The following is a 27,945-nucleotide window of genomic DNA, read 5'->3' on the forward strand; positions in this document are numbered from 1 at the left end:
AGTCCCGGGATCGAGTCCCACGTCGGGCTCCCTGCGTGGAGCCTGCTTCTCCCTCTCTCTCTCTCTGCCTCCCATGAATAAATGAATAAAATCGTCAAAAAAAAAAAAAAAAGGTGAAAACAGCAAAATGGTAGAAGAGCAACAAAGTAAAAAACAACTTACTTATCTGAACAACAAAACCCCAGAGAGGAACAGGAAATAATGCCAAAATACTAACGACGGTTGTCTCCCATTCGGCAGGAACGTGGCGGGTGTTTTTCAACTAGTGTATAAGTCGCGGTTGTCACCTTCGGGGCCGAGCCCCACCCCCGCGCCCCCCCCCCCCGCGCGACCCCCCCCCAACTCCGCGCATGCGCACACCGCCGTGCGCTCGCCCACCTGCCAGGCCTCCGCGCACGCGCACCTGCCCCTGCCCGCGCCCGCCGGCGCCCCGTTGCAGGCAGTGAAGAGCTAAGGGGCCGTTCACGTTGGATGAAATCATCTGGAGCCGGATGGCCAACAAAGGAAAAACATTTAGCACTTCGAGGGCTTTGCGGAATGTGAGTTTATAAGAAAGGAATGAGAGGAAAGACGCGGCGGGCGGCGCTTTTGGAGGGAGCAGCGAGCTGGAGGGCGGCGGGAAGGCGGCTCGGCTCGTTCCCGGCCCGCGGCCTCCCGGTGACTGCACGGTCGGGCTCTGCGGCTCACTTGACACTCTCTAATGACAAATATATCCACGTATGGAAGTTTCACTGAACACAGCTCCCACGGGGGAGAGAAGGCAAAACAAAACCCTCTTCGTAGTTAGACTCAGCCCACGGGGGCAAAACCGCTCAACTTCGGGCTTGGGCCTGCGCGAGCGCCCCGAGGCGGGAGCTTGCCTGCGCCCCCCCCCCCCACCCCGACCCCCACCCCGACCCCCACCCCGACCCCCGCGCCCCCTGCTGCAGCCTCGCGCCTCCACAGCGGGGAAGAAAGGCCGCTCTAGCCTGCCACCAAAGTCCCACCCTCTGCCTGAGCAGTGTGGCCATTTCTTCCCCGTTAATGGACTTTAGAAATCACCCAACCTACTTGGTTTTTTTTTTTTTTTTTTTTTTTTTCCCCATTTTACAAAGGAGAAGATGAAGGCTCAGAAGCATAAAACAACTTAACCGAAAGTTACGTATCCAACTGGCATCAAAACCAGGATAGTAAACCAGGTCTCTTGATGGACAGCTCGGTTCCACACCCAGCTCATAAGAATTCTGGGCTTTCGGAGATCATGAGGACCTTTGTCAAAAATCCATATAGGTCCTACTTTACATTGAAAGAAGAAGCCAAGTTGTAGAATACCACCACCAGCTCAAAGCTCTGTACACACTGCGCGTAGCACTAGGAACAAGAAAGGCCTCAGGGCTGCTCCTTTCCAACTGGTTCTAGGTTTACGTGGGGAAATGGGATGAATTCTCGGAGCAGGATCACTGTGCTGTGCGGTCAGTCCAGAGCCTTTCACAGCCACGCAGAACGAGGGATCCGAAATGCCCCGATCACGACCTCCCAGCCAGTGTGCTCCCCAGATCTCTGTGGAACAGCACAGAGATCATTCCAATAATTGGGGGGGGGGGGCGTGGGGGAGAGTACAGAAAAATGCTTCAAAATATTAGTGCTTAAAAATTAGGCAGTAAACGTACATTTGAAAATTTCCCATTAAAGTTCTTAATTATATTTTTCTCCCACAGATGCTGGGCTGTGCTTAAGAAAAGAGCCCTCAGCAAAACTTGAGTTTAGTAGAAGCATGGGTATCAAAATTAGAGAAATTTCATTATGAAATCCTTTTTAATTAATATGACATGGATAGCTGTAAACTTGAGTTTTGAGCAACAGTGAGGAAAGAAACTATTAGAGGAGAGTGAATACCCCTAGGGATATCCTGAAGATTGTGGAATTTTGACTCATTTGATAGAGCACCTACCTGAAAAAACTAAAATCAATGAGAATCAAGAGGAAAATGGAATGACCAGATTGGAGACACTGCTGAGACAAGGGGAGAACATGAAGTCTACAGGAGCCTTTACAACAAGACAAATGAGTGCTCAAGTCTCTGCAAAAGGAGTAAGTGATGAAAAATTTGTGAAGCAAAAAGAAATGTGTTCTTTTTATAATATAGTTAATTCACCCCTAGCATATTTTGCTGGCATTCATAATTACAGCTGATCCTTGAAACAACATGGGTTTGAACTACGGGGACCTATTTATATGCAGTGTTTTTGTTGTTTTTTGGTTGTTGTTGTAGGGTTGACAGCAAAAGCCACAAGACATATATTTATGATTGCCCACAGAACCCAACTGAAGGTGATTGGTACAGAGTTCTCCTTTGCTGCCCTCTGAGTATCTGGGGACAGGGGGGCCCATGGAGGCCATCAGCAGCCCACTGGGGGCCCCACGACTGAGCAGGGTTGTAGGTTGCCCCATGTGCCCACAGGGTGGTTGGATCCAGCACTCAGGGCTGGCAGGAAGCTGGGCTGAATCAAAAGGTCCCAGAGAGCGGGCACAGTGCTGTGCAGGGAGCCCCAGGCCCCAGGTGTCCCCACCCCTGGGATCCTCCACATGCTGGCCTTCCCAGTTGTGCTTGGGTGGCTGAGCACCTTGGGCCCCCACGTACCTCCCTGGAGGGGCCCCTCTGCCCAAGCGCCTCCTGGAGGCTGGGCACTCAAGTGTGGACACAGCTGCTGATGGCCACAAGCCGGTGGCACAACCTCCAGGCAGATGAGGCAGTTGTACTGTTGCCTCTGCTGAGTCAAGGTCACCAAGCTGCAGAACATTGCCATCCCCCTAGGCCAGGCCCACTGCTGTTGCTGCCCCTGGCCCAGCCTGGCCTGGAGACTCTATGCAGATTTTCTTCAATAAACAGAGATACAGTACTGTAAATGTATTTTTTCTTCCTTCTGATTTTCTTAATGATATTTTCTTTTCTCTAGCTTACTTTATTCTAAGGATACAGTATATAATACATATACAAATTATGTGTTAATCATCTGTTTATGTTAGGGGTTAAGGCTTCTGGTCGACAGTATGCTATTGTGGTTAAGTTTTAGGGAGTCAAAAGTTATACCCAGATTTTCAGCTCCAAGGGAGTTGGTGCCCCGAGGCCCTATGTTGTTATGGAGTCAACTGTATTTGTATATTAGAAGGCTTAAAAGGGGATTTTATAAAATATAATGTATGTTTCAGACTTTTAATTTCCGAAACTAAGCAAAGCAAAGACTTTAAAATAAAAAGCCAATATTGTTCTTAATGGGGAAACAGGTATTAGTGACAGGTTTCCTAAAAGCAAAGTCAAAAACAAAGATACTCTTTCTCAGACAAGTTGTTTAATAAACTACTAGAGGGTCTTGTCATGCTGATAAGGCAGGAAGAACAGTAAGAAAAATTAGAAAGGAATATCACTGGGGTGCCTAGGTGGCTCAGTGGATTAAGCATCTGACTTGATTTCCGCTCAGGTCATGATCTCTGGGTCTTGGCATCAAGCCCCACGTCAGGCTCCACACTGCACCTGGAGCCTGCTTGGGATTCTCTCCCTTTCCCTCTGACCCTCCCCACCTCTAAAAAAAATATAAAAAAGAAAGGAACATCACTAATTGCTAAAGTTATGATTATAAAAACCCAGGAAACTGAAAGAAATCTACTAGGAATTTTAGAAACAAAATAATTCAAAAATATCATATAAAACTTATTCTCCAAAATAACAGTAGCATTCCTTTTTAGCAATAACAGCTATTAAATTTTTGTTTCAAAAATCTATTTCCTGTGGCACCTGGACAGCTCAGTCGGTTAAGCTGGCCAGCTCTGGATTGCAGCTGAGGTCATGATCTCAGGGTGCTGGGATCCAGACCCACATTGGGCTCCACATTCAGTGGGGAGTCTGTTTGAGGATTCTTTCTCCCTCTCCTCTCCCTCTGCCACTTCCCCTGCTCGTATGAGTCCACACACTCTCTCTCAAATAAATAAATAAACCTTAAAAAAAAAAAAAACCCATTTCCCTTATACCAAGGACAAAACCTATCCGTACCTAACACACATTTATTGAGAACTTACTTGGTAACTAACCTAAGGTGGGATATATCAGTTCAATATAAATATATTATAGAAGAAAAAATAAAAATATATTTTTTAAAGATTTATTTATTTATTTATGATAGAGAGAGAGGCAAAGACACAGGAGGAGGGAGAAGCAGGCTCCATGCCAGGAGCCCAACGTGGGACTCGATCCCAGGACTCCAGGATCACGCCCTGGGCCAAAGGCAGGCACTAAACTGCTGAGCCACCCAGGGATCCCCAAAAATATTAAAATCCTATCAGAGATTAGTTTTGCTTGCCATAGGAAATATCAGATTGTGTCATAAAGCAACCCACATTAAAAGTACATTGCTGACTTTAGAAATTGAGGGAACCAAGCACAGAATTTCAAAATAGGACATAAGTTATATGAGAATTTAATATAGGACAATTTGAGTGCAGTAGAAAGGAGAGCTGCTCAGATTATTCTTTAATAATATTAAGAAATAGAGACTTAGACCCTTACTTTACACCAAATAGAATTATAAAACCATAATAAAATTATAGTGAAGAAAAATTTAAAATACAACTTCCCAAATTTAGAAGAAAACAGAATAATATATTTACCCCCAAGTGGCTACTTAGATTTACTACTTAAAAAACAAACAAACAAAAAAAAACAAAAAAAACAAGAGAAATTACAAAAAGGTGGTGGTCAGGGTGGAGGATAAAACTAAGATAAAAGGTAAATATTGATACAAAAATATTTTGTGATAAATATTGTATATAAATTTTTACTTCTAAATTATATAAAAAAGCTGTCTCAAATCTATAAGAATGAGTCAAAATTTCCAATGATAAAAGTATCAAAGAATAAAAAATTTATATATACCAAATTTAAGTAATTGTTCAACTTGTCATATGAGTGGAATGAAATAAAACTGTAATGTAACACTTTACACTCACCAAAATAGCAAACACAAAGACAAGTGATAAAGTCCAGAGTTGGCAAGCCCCCAGGGAACATATTACTATTACCTAAGGACAGTGTTTCAAACTCCAAAGGCAGTCCAACAAGAGGTAACTAGAACCATGCACACACAAAAGATGATACTCTTTGACCCTTTAATCCTATTTCTGAAAATGTGTCCAAAGAAAGTACACTTTAAAAACTTCTGCTTTTCAAAAGATATTGTTAAGAGAGTGAAAAGACAAGCCAGAGACTAGAAGAAATCTTGGCAAAGCATGTACCTGATGAAGTAATACATAAAGAATTCTCAAAATGCAGTAACAAGAAAGCAAACAACACAATAATAAATGGGCAAATGACTTGAAAAGACACTTCGCTAAAGAAGATATATGGATGGAAAACAAGCACATGAAAAAATTTTCAAAATCATTAGTCATTAGGAAAATATGATTGGAAACCACAAGAAGATAAAACACTGCAAACCTACAAAAACAGCTAAATTTGCAAAGATCATTTGTGGATGAAGATGTAGAGCAACTGGAAGTCTCATTTACTGCTGGTGGAAATTAAAAACTTTGGAAAAGTTTGGCAGTTTCTCAAAAACATACAAATGGATTAAAGACCTGAAGGTGAAACCTGAAACCATAAAACTCCTAGATGAAACAGGCAATAATTTCTTTGACATCAGCTGTAGAAATATTTTTCTAGATATGTCTTCTCAAAACAAAAGCAAAAATAAACTAGTGGGATTACACCAAAATAAAAAGCTTTTGCACAGTGAAGGAAGCCATCAACAAATGAAAAGGCAACCTACTGAACTGGAAAAAAATATTTGCTAATGATCTATCCTATAAGAGGTTAATATCCAAAATACATGAAGAACTTATATAACTCAACACCCAAAAGACAAATAATACAATTGAAAAAATGGGCAGAGGACCTGAATAGACATTTTGCCAACAAAGACATACAGATGGCCAACGGACATGTGAAAAGACACTCAGCATCACTGATCAGAAAAACACAAAACAAAATCACAATGAGGTATCATCTCACACCTGTCAGAATGGCTCAAATAAGAAACAAGAAATAACAAGTGTTTATGAAGTTGTGGAGAAAAAAAAACCACCCTCATGCATTGTTGGTGGGAATGAAAATTGGTGCAACCAAACAGTACGGAGTTTCCTCAGAATGTTAAGAATAGGGCAGCCCGGGTGGCTCAGCAGTTTAGTGTCGCCTTCAGCCCAGGGTGTGATCCTGGAGACCCAGGATCAAGTCCCATGTCAGGCTCCATGTCAGCATGGAGCCTGCTTCTCCCTCTGCTTGTGTATCTCTCTCTGTATCTCTCATAAATAAATAAATAAAATCTTAAAAAAAAATAAAACAAAAGTCATCTCTTTAAAAAGAATGTTAAGAATAGAAATACCATATGACCCCAGTAATTCCACTTCTGGATATTTACCCAAAGAAAATGAAAACACTAACTTAAAAAGATATGTACACCTCTATCAATAGCCAAGATATGGAACAGCCCAATTGTCCATCAAGAGATGAATGGATAAAGAAGATACAGTATGTATATGTGTACATACACACACGCACACACACACATACACACACACACACTGGAATATTACTCCACCATAATGAGATCTTGCCATTTGTGACAACATGGTTGGAGCTAGAGAGTATTATGCTAAGTGAAATAAGTCAATCAAAGAAAGATAAATACCATATGATTTCACTCATATGTGGAATTTAAGAAACAAAACAAAGAAAAAAGGAGACAAACGAGTAGACTCTCAAATGCAGAGAACAAACTGGTGGTTGCCATAGGGGAAGTGAGTGGGGGGATGGGTGAAATAGATAAAGGGGATTACAAGGTACAAACATCCAGTTCTAAAATAAATAAGTTATGGAAATGAAAAGTACAGCATAGGGAATATAGTCCATAAGATTTTAACAATGTTATTTGGTGATAGATGGTGGCTACATTTATTGTACTGAGGAATGTATGGAATTGTTGAATCATTATGTTGTATGCCTGAAACTAATATAACGCTGTATGTTAACCCTACTTTGATTTTTAAAAGTTCAGTATACACCTACCATATAATCCAGCCATTGTATTCCTAGGTATTTACCCAAGAGAAAAGAAAGCTCCTACCCAAAAACATGTACCTGGATGTTCATAGGAGCCTTGTTTGCAACAGTCAAAAACCAAAATAATCCAAATGTCCATTATTTATGGCTAAATAACCTGTGGTGTATTGACATAGTGGAATACTACTCAGTAACTAAAAGGGAATGGACCACAGATACACACTGTAACATGGATAAATCTCCTATCATTATACTGGGCCAAAGAAGCTAGATGAAAGTAGAGTACATATTGTGTGGTTCCATTTATACAATATTCTAGAAAATGGGAACTAATTTGCATGGATGAAAGTAGTTTGGTGGTTTCCTGTGAAGGGGGAGCAGGGAGGTGGGAAGGAGCAGGAAGATGGGAATAATTGCAAAGGGATTCAAGGAAACTTTTGGCAGTGATGGACATCTTCATTATCTTGACTGTAGTGATATTTTATTATGCACACGTGTCAAAAATTATTAAACTACACACTTTATGTATAGTTTATTGCATGTCAATTCTATTGCAATAAAGATGTTGAAAGTACTTGAGGTAGAAAACCATTTATATCAGCATCTTTTATAATGGCAAAAACCCAGTAGGAAATCCCTATGTCTACCAAAAGGAGTGGAGCTCAGTAAATTATGTCTCATCAATTTACCACGAAGCTTTTCTGTTGTTAAACATAATATATGTGAAGGTCATGTGGATATAAACTTCCTCAGGAGAGAACATGAAATGATATACACAGTATTATTATAACTACACAAAATTCAATGATTACATGTGGCCAAAGACTGGAATAGGTCACAGAGAAACCTTAACAGTTTAAAGTAAGGGATTATAGGTATAAATGTGGAGTTGTTGCGATAAATTTCACGTTGGCTTATTTTTTAGGGTCTTATCAACATCTTTCTAAAGCTTTCTCCAACGCATTTGGAAAGTCCTGGCACTAAGGAGACAAAGAAAGGAGGTGTAAATGCAGAATTCTCCAACAAGATACTATTTTTGTGCCTCTTTGCTTTCTCTTTACACTCCCTCCACGGGCTCTCTGCTCGTTCCCACTGGTGCCACTACTGCCATGCTGATCTTTCCATCCCCAGGACACTGCATTATTTGGCTCCTTGCCATTTCCCCTCTAGCTACCATAATGATTCTGCACACTCAATCTCGCTCTTCACGTGGTCATCAAGACAGATGACATCATGTATTTTCCTCAGAAAAGCTGTGAGAAGACTCCCACTCTGCCCACATAATACAGTTAACTTCCTCACGTAAGTCTGTCAAAGCCACTGCAACCTTTATTTCCAGCCTTATTTCCAGTGTTATTTCCTTGTTCCCAGCCACAACTTCTTGTTTGTTGGGTTTTAATTCCTATGCACCGCCCTAGGTCCTGAAGGTGTAAACATAAATAACATTTGTGTGATGTTCTATTTTATGTGTCTACTAGGCTAAGCTATGATGCCCTGTTGTTTGGTCCAACACTAGTCTAGATGTTGCTGAGGAGAAAATTTGTAGATGTGATTAATCCTTAAATCAGGAGACTGAGTAAGGCAGATTGCCCTCCATAATGCAGAGCGGCCTCATCCAATCAGTTAAAGGCCTTACTTGAGAGCAAAGAGTGAAGTTTTCCTGGAGAAGAATCAGTTCTGCTTCTTCTGCACATAGAGAAAACTTGGCTGAGTCTCCAACCTGCAGCCTATTCTATGGACTTTGTACTTGCCAGCCGCATCATTGTGTGAGCTAGTTCTTAAAATAAATCTCTCTCCCCCTATGTGTACATACCCTGTTGTGTCTGTTTTTCTGGAGAACTCTAATACCAGATGGCTCTCACACTTATGGAACTCATAGGCTAACCCAGGGAACAGGAATATAACCAAATAATTAAATCCAACCTGGAGGGTACCAGACTAGCCCTTCTACCATAAATGATGAAAAAAAAAAGTTTTTTAATGGCATGGGTGCCTGGGAGGCTCAGTCAGGTAAGCGTCACAATCTCAGGGTCCTGGGATCAATCCCTCATTGGGCTCCCTGCTCAGTGGGGAATCTGCTTCTCCTTCTGCCCCTCCCTCAAGCTTGTGTACTCTGTCTCTCAAATAAATAAAATATTAAAAAAATAAATGGCTTTCAGAGATGACCTATGAGACCTAAGATCTCTGAGAGGAGGAACAAGTGAAGAGCACCCCAGGGCTACTCTGGCTTTCTGTCTAGAGGTACTACCTGGACTGAGGTGCAGGGAAGGGAAATTCAAGCAGGGGATGGTGGTCTAGCTCAGCTGGGATGAGGAGCATATCACTTCTTGACACTCCTTCCTCTATATAACAATATTACTTCCAGCAATAGTCATGTAATAATCAGTAATAATTATTTTCTTGATTTATTCTCTTGTTTTAAAACAGTTAACAATGCAAAAAAAAAGAATAAATACCACTTTATAAAATATTATTCATATTTAGTAAAATAGTTCAGGTATAAACTAAAATTTATGCTTAACAAACACAAATGTGATGCCTCACATTTCCCACTGTTTCACTATTTCACATTTTATACACAAACTTCAACTCTTAAGTGGCTACATAAAATGACAGATTTAAATAACTCAAATTGTTTCTTTATCTTTATAGCCATGTGCTATCATTGTGTACACCAAATCCATTTTTAAACATGGCAGTTTCTTGTACCACAGGGTGATGGAAACACAAACTATAGTTGAAGCCAGTTCAAATGATTCTGAACTGTGCCACTTTCAAAATGAACACATGTAGCTGTTTAATAGAGTGAAGAAATAACAATGTGCAATTTGAACTTTATATATGTATCTTTAAAACTCAAAGAAACCTCAGCAGTAGTTGAGAACATAAGCCAACAAAGGTCCTACCTCCCACCCCCAACCCCTACCTCAAGAGTATTTTATCATTGATTAATCAGAATTGCAGAGACATGGTGATAATTAAAAGACAGACTTTTAGTCATTTTTATAATTGTTTTAAAATTATCTCAGATAGCATTCCTTCAAATTTCCAGCACCTAGGCTGAATTGCTCCCTCCAATCCACCTTTGGTGTACCACTGGTTGGGGGTGACCAAAGGTCTGACATTTGTGGGGTAGAGTACTGTGGGGAAGGACCTATGCAGACAAAGAGCTCTGGAAATTTGCATGGGTTTCCCATGTCTAGCTGGATATCCTGTGGACATGAAGAGGGTGAGAAGCTAATGGCTTGGGAAAGGAATTTGCAGGGATGAGACAGCTGAGCCACCTCCAGACCTCATACAGGGCTTGTACATGTTGAGGTTCCCACTAGTGAGAGTGGAGAGATCTCACTGGACACCTTGATAATTGAGCAGACACCAGAAAGGCCATATACCTCAAGATCAGGGCTAAGTTAGTAACAAAGCTTATAAAGAGGCCTTGAAAATCAAGCTGATTTGCAAGTAAATTTAAAACTGCAGGAAATCTCAATACTTTTTAAAAGAAGACATCAAAATCTTGACTCTTAACATCATTACATTCATACTGTGGTAGATAGAATTTCTAGGAATGGCACCCCAAGATTCCATATTCCTTAAGTCCTCAGAACCTATGGATGTGAGGCAATGGGATATGATACCACTCTTGTGATTGTTATATTATCGAGATGAGATAATCCAGCTTGACTTAATCTAATCATGTGAGCCCTTAGAAGCAAAGAACCTTCTCCAGGTGGAAAGAGAAGAAGAGGTCAGAGAGACTTAAAGCACAAAAAGGATCTAACACATCACTGCTGGTTGGAAGGTGGAGAGGATCACATGAAAAGGATTGAAGGTGTCCTCTAGGAGCAGAGAGTAGGCCCTGACTGCCAGCAGCAAGAAACTGAGGACCTCCATCCTATAGCAACAAGGAAGTAGATTCTGCCAACAACCGGAATGATCTTGGAAGCATATTTTTCCCATGAACTTCCAGGTAAGAACCCAGCCCAGCCAACACCTTGATTTTGTCCTTCTGAGACCCTACACAGAGAACCCAATGGAGTACAAGAGACTTAAAACCTATGGAACTGTGAGATAAGAATAGGCACTTTTTAAAGCTGTTTAAGTTTGTGGTAAGTTGCCACACAGTAATAGAAAACTAATAAAGTAATGCTAGAATCAAATCAAAACAACACTATAACATGCTAAGAAACAGGAAAATGTGACCCACAAGCAGAAGAAAAGTCAGTCAATAGACACAGAACCAGAAACAACAAAGACCATAGAATCAATAGACACAACCTTTTAATTATAAGTCTGCTTCATGATTTTTTAAAAATTTGTAAATTCTTATTTTTTTTAAGATTTTATTTATTCATGAGACACACACAGAGAGAGGCAGAGACATAAGGAGAGGCATCCCTGCAGGGAGCCTGATGCAGGAACCGATCCCCAGACTGGGGATCACACCCAGAGCCAAAGGCAGATGCTCAACTGCTGAGCCACCAGGCGTTCCTACGACTTTTTTTTTTTTTTTTTTTAAACATGACCATAATGAAAAGAAAAATGGAAGATACAAAAATGTCCAAATGGAACTACTGGAGATGAAAAGTGTAATATCTGAAGTAAATGATTCATGAAATGGGAGCGATCATATTAGATCTTCCAAAAGAAAACTTTTGCAATCTTAAAAAAATACAAATAGAAACTTTCCAAATTGAGTCTAGAAAAAAAGGCTGAAAGAGAAATGGAAAGGACATCAGTGGCTTGTGGGGCAATATTGAGTGGACCTGTGTAATTGGAGTATCACAAAATACGAGATTAAAAAAAATTTTTTTAAAGGATGATGGCCAAATTTGTTGAAGTTTGATGAAAACTAAAATCCCACAGATCCAAGAAGCTAAACAAACCCTAAGCAGGATAAATAAAGAATACTATAAAAGGAATACCATAATCAAAATGTTTAAAACAAACACAACAAAATCTTAAGAGCAGAGAAAAAGACACATATGTTCAGAGAAAAATATATATATACAAATTACCACTGACTTTTCATCAGAAACAATAGAAACCAGTTAGGATGACAACTTTAAAATACTGAAAGAAAATAATCTTCAGAAATGAAAGTACAATTTTAAAAATTTCAAACAGAAGCTGAAAAAATTTGTCACCAGTAGACATGAACTACTAGAAATTTTACGGAAGCTCTTTAGGTTTATGAAAAATAATACAAAATGGAAAATTGGATCTACATATAAAAAGAAAGGAGACTGGAAATAAAGATAAAGGAGGGAAAAGAAAACTCAGGACAGGTAGAAGAAACAGAAAACAAATATGAATATGGTAGGCTTAAATCTAAACATATGGATAATTACATTAAATATAAATACTGTAAACATTCTAATTAAAAAGCAGAGATTGCCAGGATGAATACAAAAGCAGACTCACCCTTATTCTATCCTTGGGAAATGCACTTCGAAAGACATAAACTAATTAACAGTAAAATATTTAAAAACTAATCATAACAAAAAAGGAGTGAGTATATCAATATCACTTCAGAACAAGGAATATGCCCAAGGTAAAGAGATATTTCATAATGATAAGAAGGCCAATCAATTAAACAAGATGATATAACAATCCTAAAGGTGTATGTACCTAATAAGAGCTTACAAAATACATAAAGCAAAAACTGAGAGAACTAAAAGGAGGAATAAACAAATCTATTATTAGAGCTGATTATTTTAATACCCTTTCTCAGTATAGAACAGAGAGACAGAAAACTGGTAATAATAGTAAGACTAAATAACACCATGAACCAACTTGACCTGACATCTAAAGAGCCCCAGTCTAAATATCTAAGAGATTTTCACTCCATTCCAATGCTCATGGATCATTCACCAAAACAGATGTTGAGACATGAAAAAGAAAGTTACAATAAATTTAAAAGGTTTGATATTAAACAACAGCATTAAATTAAAAATCAGTAACAAAAAAAGTCTGGAAAATCTCTAAATATTCAGATATCAAACAACACACTTCTAAATAACCTGTGGGTCAAAGAAGAAAACAGAAGGAGAATTAGAAACTGTTCTGAACTGAATGATAATGAAAACAAAAAATTTGTGGCACGCAGGTAACGCAGTGCTTAAATAGAAATACAAGGTTTTAAATCTTACATCAGAAAACTAAAATCAATGATTGAAATATCTATCTTAAGAAGCTATAAAAAGAGCAAGTAAACCAAAATAAGTAGAAGGAAATAAGTAGAAGTAAATGAAGATAAATAAAAAGAAAAGCAAAAATCAATGACCTACAAAGTGGAAAAATAATACAGAAAATGAATGAAACCAGAGAAGGTTTTTAAAAAGAGTAATAAAATTGCTAAACCTCTAGCTAGATTTTTAAAAAAGATTTTATTTATTCATGAGAGACACAGAGAGAGGCAGAGACACAGGCAGAGGGAGAAGCAGCCCAATGTGGGACTCAATCCCAGGACCCTGGGATCATGCCCTGAGCCAAAGGCAGATGCTCAACCACTGGGCCACCCAGGTGTCCCAACCTCTATCTAGCTAGACTGTTCAGAAGGAGAAAAAAACAAAAACAAACAAACAAAAAACAACTCTACAAGTTACCTCTATTAGGGCTGACAGTGGGCAGATCCTATAATCATCAAAGATATTATGAGGGGCACCTGGGAGGCTCAGTCGGTTAAGCATCTGCCTTGGGCTCAGGTCATGATCTCAGGGTCCTGGGGTGGAGCTCCATGTTGGGCTCCCTGCTGTTCCTTTTCCCTTTGCCCCAACTGTCCACTCACATTCTCTCTTGCTCTCCCAAATAAACAGTCTTTTTATAAAAGATATTATGAGACCATCATGTATAGCTTGTGCTAATAATTTTGAATGCAGATAAAATGGACAAGTTTAATTTACATTTAATGGTTTTTGAAAAAAAAGAAAGAAGTGCAATCCAAAGTAAATATGGCCAAATGTCAAAATCTGTTAAATTTGGTTGGCAGGTACCTGGGTATTGTCTGCATGATTGAAATGCTCCAGAACTAAAATTTTAAATTAATTGATGGAAAATGATTTCCCAGGATCATTCAGTCAACGAGTATTTATTGATCATCTCTTATGTGATAGATATTGGAGCAAGGACCTAATAATACACTAGCCAACAGGCCAGAGAAGTCTCTGCCTAGAATGCAGTCTGGTGGGTCACACAAAATACATACAAGAGATGCGTAGAGGCTGTGGTGGGTGCTATGAAAGAAATGACTCCATGAAGACACACTCACTAGGGGAGAGGGTAGGAGGTTTGCTCCATACGGGGAAGCTTGGGAAATTAGGGAACCTGAGACATGCATGAGGAGAAGCAGTGACATGCGCAGAAAGCCAGGGAAAGTGAATCCCAACAAGAGGGAAGTACCTAAATATGGGAGCTCTGGGGTCAGAAAGAGCTAGAAAGACTAGAATATCCTGAGGGAAAAAGCAGTTTGAGATGAGGTTGAAGAAGTTGGATTTTATTTTAGATGCAAAATAGGATGTCATGGGGGTTTTAAGCAGAGGAGCTGGTTTTGAGGTACTTTGGTCACTATAAAGATTGATTCCCCGAATGGAGGACTGAAGGGGGAGCTGCTGCAAACCTCAGGGGAGGAAGCAGGTGGCTCACACAGGGAGGTGGCAGTGGAGACAAGTAGAGTCCTTTGAGGTTTGCCATTTATGCCCCAAGCTGGAGATTTAAAGACTCAAGTTTGTCATTTTTTCTAGGAATACAGCGTGCAGGCAGAGGGAGCCATGCCATTCTGTACTCTTGGCATCATTACTACTACAACGGTGGGTGCAGTGGCCTCAAGTCACTTGCTTCAGAAGGCACTAGGTCACCATCCATCTCAACAGAGGGGATGATGAATCCTGATGCCACCACCTGACCAGATTACTCACATTCCACTTTGTGCTGGTAAGTCCCTCAGCTCAGGGTTTCAGGGCCAAAGATGCAAGCATACCATCCCCAGACCACCCGGGCCCACTCCTGGTACCAAGTCGGGATCAGCCAGGATCCAGTCAGAAGATCAGAAACATAGCAGTTATTTTAAAAGAGAGAATTTAATAAAAGAAATAGGTTACACAGGTATTGGAGGGCTAAAAAGGCAAAACAGAAACAATGCGGTTAAAAAAAATGTAAAAATATAGTAGTAACTATGAGTCCATGAAGCCTCCACCATCGTCAGGGCTGAAGAAACAGACAGAAGGGATGGCCCTAGAAGGCTGCAGGGTGGCACTGGTGGGATGCAGAACCACCTGCAGGTCCTGAGTCAAGAGTGGTTGCTTGGGCGGCCCCCACAGAACAGAGAGTAGACAGGAAGGAGCCACTGCTGCCTCTCCAGACATCTGGTACTCTCTGCAGCCCCAGGAGGCCCAGTGGGCCAAGACACAGCTGCTAATGGAGAAAGGTGGTTTCCAGGGTCTTGGTTCCCACCTCACCCCACGGAGCATGGAAGGGCAGGTTTGGGGCTGAGAGACTACAGCTTACCAACTAATGTGCAGAGCTTTTTCCACAATCATAGCTCATGAAACTCTGTTCAGTCTTCATGTGTGCATCGCAGAAACGTTTCCATTATCCACAGAGCCACTTTTGAGATATGAACTCTGTCTCCCAGGGAATGCGTTGTCACCTTCACATCTGCTAAAGCTGTCTGGGGTAAAGGACTTTGTAATTCCATGCCTGGTACTGACACTATGCATTTTTACTTAAAGCCACTTTAAGCTATTTGCATCACATTATAAAAAGTGTGTTTTAGGGCTTTTTAAATAATATATTTATATATAACCTGAGATGTATATCTGTGATCTCCAATATGTAACACTTACTATATTGCAATGCAGCTGATGAATTATTGAAAACTACATCTGAAACTAGTGATGTATTCTGTTAGCTAATTGAATTTAAATTTTAAAAAAGTAAAATTATTTTTAAGATGTCCATCAACAAATGAATGGATAAAGAAGATGCAGTACTTATATACAATGGAATATTACTCAGCCATTACAAAAGGATGAAATCTTATCATTTGTAATGACGAGGATGGAACTAGAAGGTATGATGCTAAGTGAAATGTCAATCAGATAAAGACAATTATCATATGGTTTCACTCATATATGGAATTTGAGAAACAAAACAGAGGATCATAGGGGAAAGGAGGGAAAAATAAGATGAAATCAGAGAGGGAGGCAAACCATAAAAGACTCTTAACTCTAGGAAACAAGCTAAGAGTTGGTGGAGGGGAGGGGGGTAGGAAGATGGGGTCACTGGGCAACAGGTATGAAGGAGGGCATGTGATGTGAGGAGCACTGGGTGTCATATACAACTGATGAATAACTGAACCCTACCTCTGAAACTAATAATATACTATATGTTAACCAATTGAATTTAAATAAATTACAAAAAAAGAAATGGAAAAACAATGATTTTTAAAGGCTTGTTATGATAGTCAATATTTGCAATTATGAATTTATAACACTGGCATAAAAACTAGATTTGTGTTAATTTTCTTTCCTCCTCTATTTCCCAATTGCATCGGGTGACCCCTGCAAGCATCAGAACTTCACACTGCCTGAGGCTGCTTCAGGCTCAACTACTATTTTCTTTTCAAAATAAAGTCATTGAGAGTATGTCTGGTAGTCTGAGAGACTTTGTAAGAGAAGTGATTCTTACAAAGAGAATTAATTCTCATTTTCTATTCAGTCCCATAAGGCAGTGCTGCTTAAATTCTCTGTGGTGAAGGACCCTTTTAAAATTTTTCCAGTCTGTTGCAAACTGATACTTTGTAAAAATTAATAAAAATGAATTACTAGAAAAACAAAATTAAAAAAAGACATACAAGATAAAAGCTGTAATTTTGTGTTATTAGTTTAACCAACAGGAAATTACATTGCAATAAATACTACCAGGGTAAACATAATATAGGGGAAAAGAAATAAGTACAAAAATTGTACATGTTGCTTATTTGCTGGAAGTATGCATATGGGCAACTGATACATAGGCTATTACATGTATAGCTTTTTTTTTTTTTTCATTTTGAGGGAAAAATGAATCCTCGTATTAAATGGTTATAGGCAGGGCAGCCCAGGTAGCTCGGCAGTTTAGCCCCTGCCTTTGACCCAGGGCCTGATCCTGGAGACCCGGGGTCGAGTCCCACGTCAGGCTCCCTACATGGAGCCTGCTTCTCCCTCTGCTTGTGTCTCTGCCTCTCTCTCTGTGTGTCTCTCATGAATAAATAAATAAAATATTTTTAAAAAAAGGTTATAGGCAGAGTATGAATGAACAGTGTATGGAAATATTTAAAGGTTTTAGTGTAGCAAATAGACTTGCTTCTTGATTACTAGTTTATCTAAGATTGCCAAGACTTGTAGGGGATAATGTATATTTAAACTGTTTCTATATTTTATTTTGATAATAATTAAGAAGAAGAGGAAGAGGAAAAGGAATGAGGAGGAGGAGCAGAAAGAGGAGGAGAAACTTGTCTCACTGAATGGAATAAGAGATTTTAGAGCAATTTCAGTAAACTCAGTTTATTCACTTTTAAATTTTATCTAAAATGAAGAAAGTGCTACTCTGTTTTCAAAGTCCTTTAAATACTTAAATAGAAGTCAGTTCCAGCAATGTATCCTGTAAGTTACAGTTAAATTTAAATCATCTTTTGATGAAAGAAATGGATTCTGGACCCATGAATTTTTTAGGCCTAGATCTCTTTTGATGGAAAATAAAATTCAAAATGCTTTATCAAACTTTAAGGCGTTTTGTGATAGCTTTTCACAGATGTGCAATATCAAGATCATCGCCTACATCATTGATAATTGTTAAATTATGGAATATGTGCCGTAATAATCTGTAGAAACTGTTCCTCCAAGCTTCTAACTTTCGTTTTTACCCTTTGATCTTATCTTGAAAAACATGTTGCATTTCTTCTTTGCATGGAAGTACTGAGATCATTAAAAGTACTGAAGAGCTTTAGCAACCCTGCTTGTCCAATTCATATCTTCAACAAGCCGGGACCAAACTGTCTTCTGGTTTTGCAGGAATGTTGAGTTGTTCTGTAGATCAAATGCTATCAAACATTTGTTCTCTCGATGATCATCATTCCTCAGCATGCCATAATAGCTGTTTATGATCTGCTTCCAAACTACCATATAACATAAGAGAATAACCCAGAACTTTACACACCAGCTTTTACCTAATTCATGATTTTTAGTATGACACTAGGCCCATTGTTTAGCTCTACCATTCTTCCTAGCCCAGGTCTTTCTCACAAGAGAAACCACATTGATATACATTCCAGTGTGAGCCCCTTAGTCAGGGTAAATTCTGATTCGACTCCATCAGAATGTGTGCTCCCATACAAAATGTAAACTCCAAACCATATTGATTGACAATGTAATCAATCCTTCATAGTATTATTTAGTTCAGACTTAGTTATGTTTATCAGCAACAAAGTAAAAAAAAAGAAAGATCTTCCTATCACCATGATGAACAGGAATACGAGATTATCACACTGCAATGAAAAAATATGTTGCTACTTTTAATTGCTCTATGAGTTAGCCTTCTATAGTATTAGCCAGTTCCTAAATACGCAGGGCTATGGGGGCCCTGGAAGTAGTAATTGAGCTACCTTCTTTGTTGTTGAGTCACCCAACATTTCCAAACAAATACCTTTGATACAATCTTCATCAGTGTCTTGGCAACTGTATGTGGATGATAGGCTTGGCAAGCTGAAATACTACTTATTAAGAAGCATGTAAAGTCCTAATGTTTATATGGGAAATACTGAACATCTGCTTTAATCAGTTTTTTACTCCAGGACTCTTTCTTTCAAAAATATTTTGTGGTTTTGAATTTAATTTTTGTAAATAAACGACCCACACGTTTTGATGGTTCCATTCCTTCATAGCCAGTCCATTTCTACAAATAATTAAACACTATGCTTTCAGGATGTCAATACCAATGACAGCTATAAACGGAACTCTGTATATGAGGGATCCTACTTTCAAGGAAAACTGATACAAACTCTTGGGTCTTTGCTTCTTCAAAATCACTTCCATTTTCACCATTTGGTTTATACTCTTGCCACGTTCAAAAAAGCTAAGTATTTTCTTACTCCCCCAAAACCTCTCAAAACAAAAAACAAAACAAAAATAACCTCCAGGGATCCCTGGGTGGCGCAGCGGTTTGGCGCCTGCCTTTGGCCCAGGGCGTGATCCTGGAGACTCGGGATCGAATCCCACATCGGGCTCCCGGTGCTTGGAGCCTGCTTCTCCCTCTGCCTGTGTCTCTGCCTCTCTCTCTCTCTCCATGTGACTATCATGAATAAATAAATTAAAAAAAAAAAAAAACCTCCAGTAGGGCTTGTTTTGGGCTTCAATAAATTGAGTGTGAAAAATAACTAATATAAACTTTATCCCCTATTTAACAATGTTAAAACATAAATGAAAACTGTCAATTAAAAACCAAAACTTGTAAATATGTTATAAAAAGAAATGCTTACCTTTTCACAGATTTTTATACACTTTTAGGTTACAAGTTGACAAACTTAATAAAATATGTTACAATATGGTCCTACTGCACGTGATTATTTATTATACAACTTGTACTTTATGACTCCCCAGTTGAGCTTGCCAATACTGAAGTGGTCTCTACCCTGTTCAGTGAGATGAGTTCACCAAGTCATCACAGCAACTTTAAGCTGTTATAAAAGCTTCTAATGCTTATTCTCAATTTCTATACCTAACTTATCACAGATCAGTAACAGTTCATGGACTGGCACCAACCTGCAGACCACACTTTCAGTAGCACTGCTATGGTATTGTGGACAGAGAACCAATGGTATTTGCTGATGAAATACCTGATCAGTGGGACTCCTGGGTGGCTCAGCGGTTGTGCATCTGCCTTCGGCTCAGGTCATGATCTGGGGGCCTGGGATCGAGTCCCCACATTGCGGTCCCCACAGAGAGCTTGCTTCTCCCTCTGCCTATGTTTCTGCCTCTCTCTGTGTCTCTCTCATGGATAAATAAATAAAATCTTAAAGAAAGAGGGAAGGAAGGAAAGAAGGAAGGAAGAAAGGGAGGGAGGGAGGGAGGGAGGGAGGGAGGGAGGGAGGGAGGAGGAAGATAGATCTGATCAGAGATGTAGGATAAGGGAGGAGAATCCAAAAAGTTTGGGGCAATTTTAAGCTAGAGTCAACGGGTGGATGGTGAAGCCATTTGCTGAAATAGGGAGAAATATGTTTGGATACATTAAGTTTGGGATGCTAGGAATCATCACCCAAGTGGGGATGGTAAATATCAGTGAATCTGGAACTTAGGTAGAGATCCAGTCTGAAGGTCTGACTTTAGAAATCACCAGCATTTAGATGTTCCAATCTAGCATGAGACCACCTAAAGGAGAGAACATGGATAGTGAAGAAAGTCAGAAGCAAGGCCTAAGCCCTCCAACATGCAGAGGTGAGCAGAGGAGGGGCACAAGTGAAGGAAGGAAAGGCTCTGGGTAGACAGTTCTGATGTGCACCCCTAATGCAAAACCTTGGATTAGAGCCACTCTGAATGTTCCACAGTAAGCTAAAGCATCTTCACCTTGGGTACCTGGAACCCTTTACCAAGTGCATTGTATATAGAAGCACTTAATAAATATGCACTGGGTGAATGAATGTAAGATGTCACAGATATGAATATTGCCATACTTGTTATTCTAATACTGAAATTTTGTGGCACTTTAATTTTACAAAATACCTTATGATTATCTCTATGAGTAACTCCTTCCAAATGATTCATGGTACCTGGGATAAAAAGAGTTCCTAAGTGTTTTTGCACCATGGACCCTTGTGGCACTTAAAGGCTGATTTTAAATGCATAAAATTAAACCAGTTGCACTGAAATAAACATCACAATATTAAAAAAAAAACAAATTAGCAGTAATATGTTATAGGTGCTTCTTTATTATCATATGAAATGCCAAGATCTGGTGGCATAACAATGAGTGGCAGGGAAAAGGAAAGGAGGATTTTGGAGGAAGGAAGGGAGGATTCACTAACTGCTAAGCTGTAAAGAGGAGGAACAAATTCAAGGTAGCCACAACATCTGCATTATGTTGCAGAAATAGCTGTGATTTCTGTTGGTGACAAAGTCACAGATACTGCTAAAATGTGCTTTGTTACCAACTTTTCTGAAAAAAAGTTAAGTATCCATTGAAGTCCACATTCATGGATGCCAGATGAAGAATCCCTAAATTAAAAGGTCCCCTTCACTTGTACCCTCACCCCACATCCAGGTTATGCTCTCTTCTAAATAAATAAATAAACATGTATATAATTATATTTAAATGTAAAAAGATATGTTTTATATATTAAATTAAATATATATTATAAACATTTTTTTTTACCTATCATATATACCAAAATAATCATATATACCAAATAGTACAGCCTCGTGGTAAAGCAATTTGGCAGGGTGCACCCCCCCACACACCTTGAGAGAGTAAGAGAGCATGTGCATGTACATGATGTGAGGGGGCAGAGGGAGAAAGACTCTTAAGCAGGCTCTCCGCTCATTGTGGAGCTAGGGCTCCATCTCACAACCCTGAGATCATGACCTGACCTGAGCCAAAATCAAGTAAGATGCTTAACCAACTGAGCCACCCAGGTGCCACTATGCACACCCTTTAGACTCAGAAATTCTGCTCTCATAATTTCCCTTGAAGATAATGCCCCACATGTGAGCAAAGAAGTGAGTAATGTGGATGTCTACCAGTGACACACATAACATCTGTTCAACAAGTAGCTATTGTGAGCCTTCTGTGGCAGACACTCTTCCAGGCATTGAAAACTCAGCAAGAGAACCAAACAAATTTCCTGCCTTCACCGCATTACTTCCAGGGTGGAGGGTAAAAATAAACAAAATAACCTTTATTGTAAAGGACATTAGAGGGTGGTAAGTACCACTGAGAAGGACAGAGAAGGCTGGTAAGTGTGTTCTTTATAAATACCCCAGCCAGTGAAGACCTCACTGAGAAGGGGCAGCTGAGCAAAGACTTGAAAGTGCTAGGAAGTAAGCCTTGTGCATATCTAAAATAAGAGCACTGTTGACAGAAAGCAGAACATGTGCAAAGGTCCTGAGACAGGAGCGCTTCTGGGTGTCTGAGGAAATGTGAGAAGGCAAGTGTGACTGGAGCAGCATGTGGCAACAGGAGAGCTACAGATGAGGATGGAGATCATGGGGGAGGGGGAGCAGATCATTTCAGGCCTTCTCCACCACTGAAAGGACGCTGGCTTTTTTGAAGTGGGATGAGAAGTCACTGGAGGGTTGGGAGCAGAGGGGGGGCCTGACCTGAGGCACATTTAAAAAAGATCCCTTGTGGGGGGATCTGCCCCCACAGACTGGGTGGAGGAAAGGCAGAAGCATGGAGCCAGGCTGGGATGCCCGCGCTGGTGGTGGTGGCTTTGACAGGGTTTGGCAGTGGAGGTGCTGACATGATGGATATGGAATGGAAGAAAAATAAGGGAACTTGAGGTGATGCAGAGGTTTTTGGCATAAGAAACACAAAGAATGGAGATACCACTCATTTAAATGGGAAAAGTCTAAGAGAGTAGTTTCAGGGCAAAAGATGAGTTAGGTTCTGACCATGGAGAAGTCTATGACATATGCATGTAGAGAGCTGAATAAGGACAGAAAAATAGCAGAAAACCTAGAAGTAACTTAAATGTCACTAATAGGGACCGGTGAAGTGAATTACTGTGTACTGATAAACTGCTGAAGGAAGAGCAGAATGTGATATAAAGAATGTGATATAATTATATGATTATGAAAATCTATCTATATTATATGAAAAAGTGAGTTGCATAATGGTACAGCAGCATTTTAATAAGATTACATTATTTAATTTATTATTATTTAAATAAAGAACATGTATCATATATGTAATATAAAAACCAAAAAAGACTGAAACATTTAAAAAAATGTTTTAAATGCTGCTTGGTTCCTACATGAGCAACCACTCTCAAACCACAGGCACATTTTGTTCAAGTTGTTCCTTAAAACAGGTAGAAGTGTTTTGATTACAGCTTCCGTCTGAGAGGCAGCAAGCAGTTGGAGATCCGGGGGGGTGGGCACTGGGAAAAAGGGAGAGTGAGACGAGACAACTGCAAGGGGAGAGAGGAAATGAGCCAGAGGACAGGTGTGATATGGAGATTTAAAACTCAAACTGGGGGTGCCCGGGTGGCTCAGTGGGTTGAGCATCTGCCTTCGGCTCAGGTCATGATCCCGGGGTCCTGGGATAGGGCCCCACATAGGGCTCCCTGCTCAGTGGGGAGCCTGCTTCTTCCTCTCTCTGCTGCTCTCCCTGCTTCTCTCTCTGTCAAATAGATAAAATCTTAAAAAAAAATACCCAAAAAACTCAAGCTGGGGCATTAGACACGTGTTTGTTTGGCTAGCACAGGGTCTTTCAATTTTTTAAACATGGGCACCTTTAGGCAACTTGGGAGCTCGCCAGTTTGCCACAAGCCCCACTGCTCCCCACGACCTCACACGCAGCCCAAGTCATACATGTGTGTCACGGTAGGCAGTGACTTTTACACTCCTACACTGACATGCTTTGAGTTCTTGCCCTGGGCTATGCACTGAATTCAGTTCTGCCTTGTGTTGTCTTGGGCATGTGGGTAATGCCAGAAGATTAATGGCTTGAATAACTTCCGCCAGGGAATCTGCATGTTTCATCTATCTCCCCGTTAGCCATAAAAATGCCCATAAAAATGAAAGTGGTCACAAGATTTCTTTCTTAGTTCATACTTAGGCTGCAAAAGTGTGAACTGTGCTAATGAGCAGGCAATGGAGTCCTGACTTCTGGTTTAATTTTGACAATTCCTTCTTTTCCTGGGCTGATAAGGCTGTTCCTCCTGCTTAAGTACAGAGTGGCACAAAGATACCACGACTCAGGTGGTTGTTCTGACGACTACATCAGGGACAGATGGAATCATAACAATGTGACACATGTGACTATGCGTAATAGATCCTGCTAACAGGCTGAAGGTGGAGGAAAGAAGCCTTGGCAGGTAAAGACCAAATAAATTTAAAAATAAACTCAGCATCTCTCTGCCAAGTAGCTTTCCACACATTAAATAATATCCATTCTAAGATGACGGTAAGTGGCTATTAACATAATTATTTGTTGAATGAATGAATAAACAAATGAATGTTCTACATGTGGTATCTCTTTATCTCAATGAAAAGACAGACCTAAATAGACCTCTGTGGAAATCTTTTCTTTCAAAGTGGGTTTCAAGATCTAACAATGGCCCCCCAGCCTGGCATTTGGCCCTTGAGTTGTCTGTGTGGAATATAAAGCTAAGAGAAACTTTACAACAAGACCTGGAAGGGAAGAGGCCATCATGTTTAACCGCATATCTAGGGAAAAAAAAAAAAACCTCCGAAAATGTTCCATTTCCAATAATCACGGAATACACATTGCCTTTTAAGATTTGTTTCTCAGAACAGCAGAGATCATTTAGTTTGAGAGAACACAGAGTGGCTTAATTATTTTTTTTTCTTTTCTAGATTCTCTGCCAAGAACCACAGAGCAAAATGAAATGACAGTGTGGGGAGACAGCTGCTAAGTAATCTCTTTGTTGTATTTCTAATAAGATAGCTACATCATTTCTGTTGCTAACGTATAGCCGTATTAGTTCTGAAATAAGCTATTATGGTTTTTTCCCCTCAGTGGACTGCAGTTGCAATAAGTAATACATCATTTATAATTGGAAATGTGTATCCCTACGACAAAAAGTTTGCTACTTCTTGCTTAAACTTTTAAAGACTTTTGAGTATATTGCTTGAATTTGAAACCAGCAGCTTGATTTGCACACATAATTTGATATTGACGGAGCACCTGGTGCATGGTCGGGCTCCGGGAGTAGAATGAAGAAGAGAAAGCAGGTGAGGGTGGAACTCTGAGGAAGAAAACATTTTAGGGAAGGAGACTGGGGAAGTCGGCCAGGAAAGCAGGAAGAGCCCGGATGTCAAGGGCAAAGAGCACGTGTAGGAGGTGGGCTTGTTGGTGTCAAATGCTACAAAGAACAACCAAAGCACCTGCTGGTTTTAGCAGCAAAGAGGTCATGTTGAACCTGGTCAGAGAGGATGCAGCAGAATTCCTGGGGCAGAAATGAGGTCACACGGATTGGAAGGGATTTGGATGTGAGCACAGAGTGGGGAGTGCAGCTTAAATGCAGAGCTTCAGACACAGAGGCTAACTGATGCGCTCAGGCCCCCAGGAAGTAGACAGGATGAGAATCCCAAGGGATCTGCCTGAGGCCATGGGGCGGGGGAACAGCACCTTGGCCACTGTGACAGGAGGCAGGAGTCACGGTGGCAGGTCAGCGGTGAGTGGTGAGACCGCCATCCTCCTCATCCCCATGGCCATCAACAGTGGCCAGTAAAACTGTAGAGGGGAGCACGGAGTGAAAGACACTGTGGCTTTGAGGACTTCACTTTTCTTAAGAAATGAGGAGCAAGGCCGTTTGCTGACGGTGACAGGGGAAACGGCTGGACGGGAGCCTGATAAAGGAGCCGAGGTTCAAAAATGCTCCTGTGGGAACCAGGAAAGACCTGTCTGGAAAAATGAAGGGCTATGGGGGCACAGAGGTCCAGCCAGGATGGACACATTTAGACTGTTTACACTGATCATACTGCAGGTGCTTGGGAACCTCAGTGTAAGGCAGAAGGTGAAGAGTCAGGCGGTCCTAGGGCAAGAGTAACAGAACGAGAGGCTGGGAAGTCGAGGGCACTGCCTAGGGGGTGATGGACCCAGTTCTAGACTAGAAGGGGAAGCAAGGAAGCCTCAAAAGAGCCTCACCATCTGAGAAAAACCCAGAGGGGTAAGGAAATTGAGTAGAAGTTCAAGATGTGATGGGACCAGCCCTAGACCTGGGCCAGAGGGGATCTGCCTGGGTCCCATATTCTGGAAGGTTCTGCTCTGGCCCTCATCTGGCTGCACCTTTCTCCAGAGAACAAAGAGTGTGCAGGACCAAGGGGATGTGTCCACCCAAGCTACACACTCCACCTTTTAAAGGATATTCCAGGTACTTGGGACCCTAGGGTTGATTCCCTACCCAAATAGCACTAAGCCTACTTTCAGTGCCTGTGCAGGCCACTTCCTAAGGGCTTGCTCAAAGAGTAGCTGTTTGTAGGAGATGTGGATTAAGCTCAGAGTGAGGGGTGGTGTCCATGCAAGTGTGTGAGCCCCTCACCACAGGGAGCACAGCCGCAGACCAGGGGCCAGTGCCCCCCTTGCCATAGATGTCCCATGTGGGCCTCCAAGGAACTGATGGTTTCTAATCAAGCCTTTGCTTTCTAGCTTGTTATTAAAGTATATTTGTCAAGGTAGGAAGAGAAAATATATTTAATATTTACCTTGCTTTATTATATATATATATGTATATATATATGTATATAGATAGGTAGATAGGTAGATAGATAGGCTGTACATAGACACACATGCACACAGAGCACGTGGCATCCCATGTGTACTCTTGCTCCAGGCGTGCAAACGTCAGGGATGTGACTGAATGAAGGAGGCAGCTGGATAAGAGGTTGAAGTAGGAATTCTTAGACTTCTGAGTCAACGTGGCACAGTAAACACTTGCTGAAAATTTTCAGTCTGCTGCCACATACAGAAGTAACAGATAAAATATTTTTTAAAACCACATAAGCCTGTTCTATTTTCTATTTGCATTCTCTGCTTTGCTATGTACCCGTCCGGACCACATTACTTGGGCTCCCTGGTTGGCTGCCTCTCAGCTGGGTTTGGCCAGCAGAAGGTACTAGCAAGAGATAAGAGGGTAGGAAGAGAGAGGATAGGATATTTCTTTTTTGCTCCCTCACTACTTCAGGCCTGCCTTCTAATGGTAGCTACTTCCCTCTAAACTCAGCTTCTACTAGGGGGCCCCTCAGTGGTAGCACCAGCTGTCCCTACACTCCGATAAAGACATCTCTTCCTTTGCCTCTTTAGGACTCAGTGTGGCGACAGCCTACCACTGTTCTTAGTCTCTGGGTACCTTAAATGACCTTGCTGGATTCTTTATTCCTGTCCTTACTTCCATAAATAGTTTCTTCATTAAAATCTCTTGAATTTAAGTATTTAAATGATATTCTATTTTTTGCTGGGGACTTGGCTGATTAAAAGCATTTTCAAAAACAAGAAAAGTACATCTCTCTAAATAGGAGAGGATAATGACCCCCAGTAATAAGTAGTGATGAAGACTCTGTGGCCATTGTGAAATTGGGGTGAGGGCAGGTGCTAGAAAGAACTGGGGGTCTTACGTTTCTGTATCTGCAAAGGGAAAGGGACTAATACCACAGATATCAGGGTGGGGTAGGATGGGATGAGATTAGTTCTATTATTGCAGTTAGGGTCAAGACCTCCAAATTGCCTGTGACTAGAAATGAAGATGCCTATACTTGACTAACGTCTGAGTCCACACTGCCCGTGAGCTCAGACATTGTTACTTCTCTGCAGTGGGATTCCCAAGCCATGCTTAATTTATGACTTGTTTCAGAGCTAAGGATCTCAAAACCATCCCTCAGAGGAACCCTTGTAAAGCAAATCCACAGGGAAGTTATGCTCTCCAGAAAAGAAAAGAAAATGACAAAATATACAAGCATGTGCAGCATGATTAAAGACAGTCCAATGAATGAGACAATTCACGTCTGAGAAAATAGAACAGAGCAGAACACTCTGAAGAAGACTTCTAAAATCCTCAAAGTCATAATGGAAGAATAATGGATATCAAATGAGACTGTAATATGTAGAAGATTTTATATAAAATAAAAATAAAAAACCACAGGGATGTA

General features: G+C 40.5%; 1 protein-coding gene and 1 long non-coding RNA gene across 9 annotated transcripts in view; one reads left to right on the top strand and one right to left on the bottom strand.

Moving 5' to 3' along the window:
* EFCAB11 (EF-hand calcium binding domain 11) overlaps window positions 1-27,945 on the bottom strand; it is a 144,715-nt gene that overhangs the window by 15,842 nt on the left and 100,928 nt on the right. The gene's annotated exons all lie outside the window — the stretch shown is intronic.
* LOC112657040 (uncharacterized) lies at window positions 402-27,933 on the top strand. 3 transcript variants are annotated; one of them, XR_004817946.2, is made up of 5 exons: window positions 402-539; window positions 1,922-2,070; window positions 14,827-15,016; window positions 24,655-24,713; window positions 27,651-27,933. It is a non-coding gene; the product is annotated as an uncharacterized LOC112657040 (long non-coding RNA). The 3 variants fall into 3 exon arrangements; XR_003134829.3 differs by lacking the exon at window positions 27,651-27,933 and having other exon boundaries at window positions 24,655-27,643; XR_004817945.2 differs by lacking the exons at window positions 14,827-15,016; window positions 24,655-24,713; window positions 27,651-27,933 and adding an exon at window positions 2,252-8,880.

The sequence above is a fragment of the Canis lupus genome, chromosome 8 (assembly GCF_003254725.2).
Source record: "Canis lupus dingo isolate Sandy chromosome 8, ASM325472v2, whole genome shotgun sequence".
In the NCBI taxonomy this organism is placed as follows: domain Eukaryota; kingdom Metazoa; phylum Chordata; class Mammalia; order Carnivora; family Canidae; genus Canis; species Canis lupus.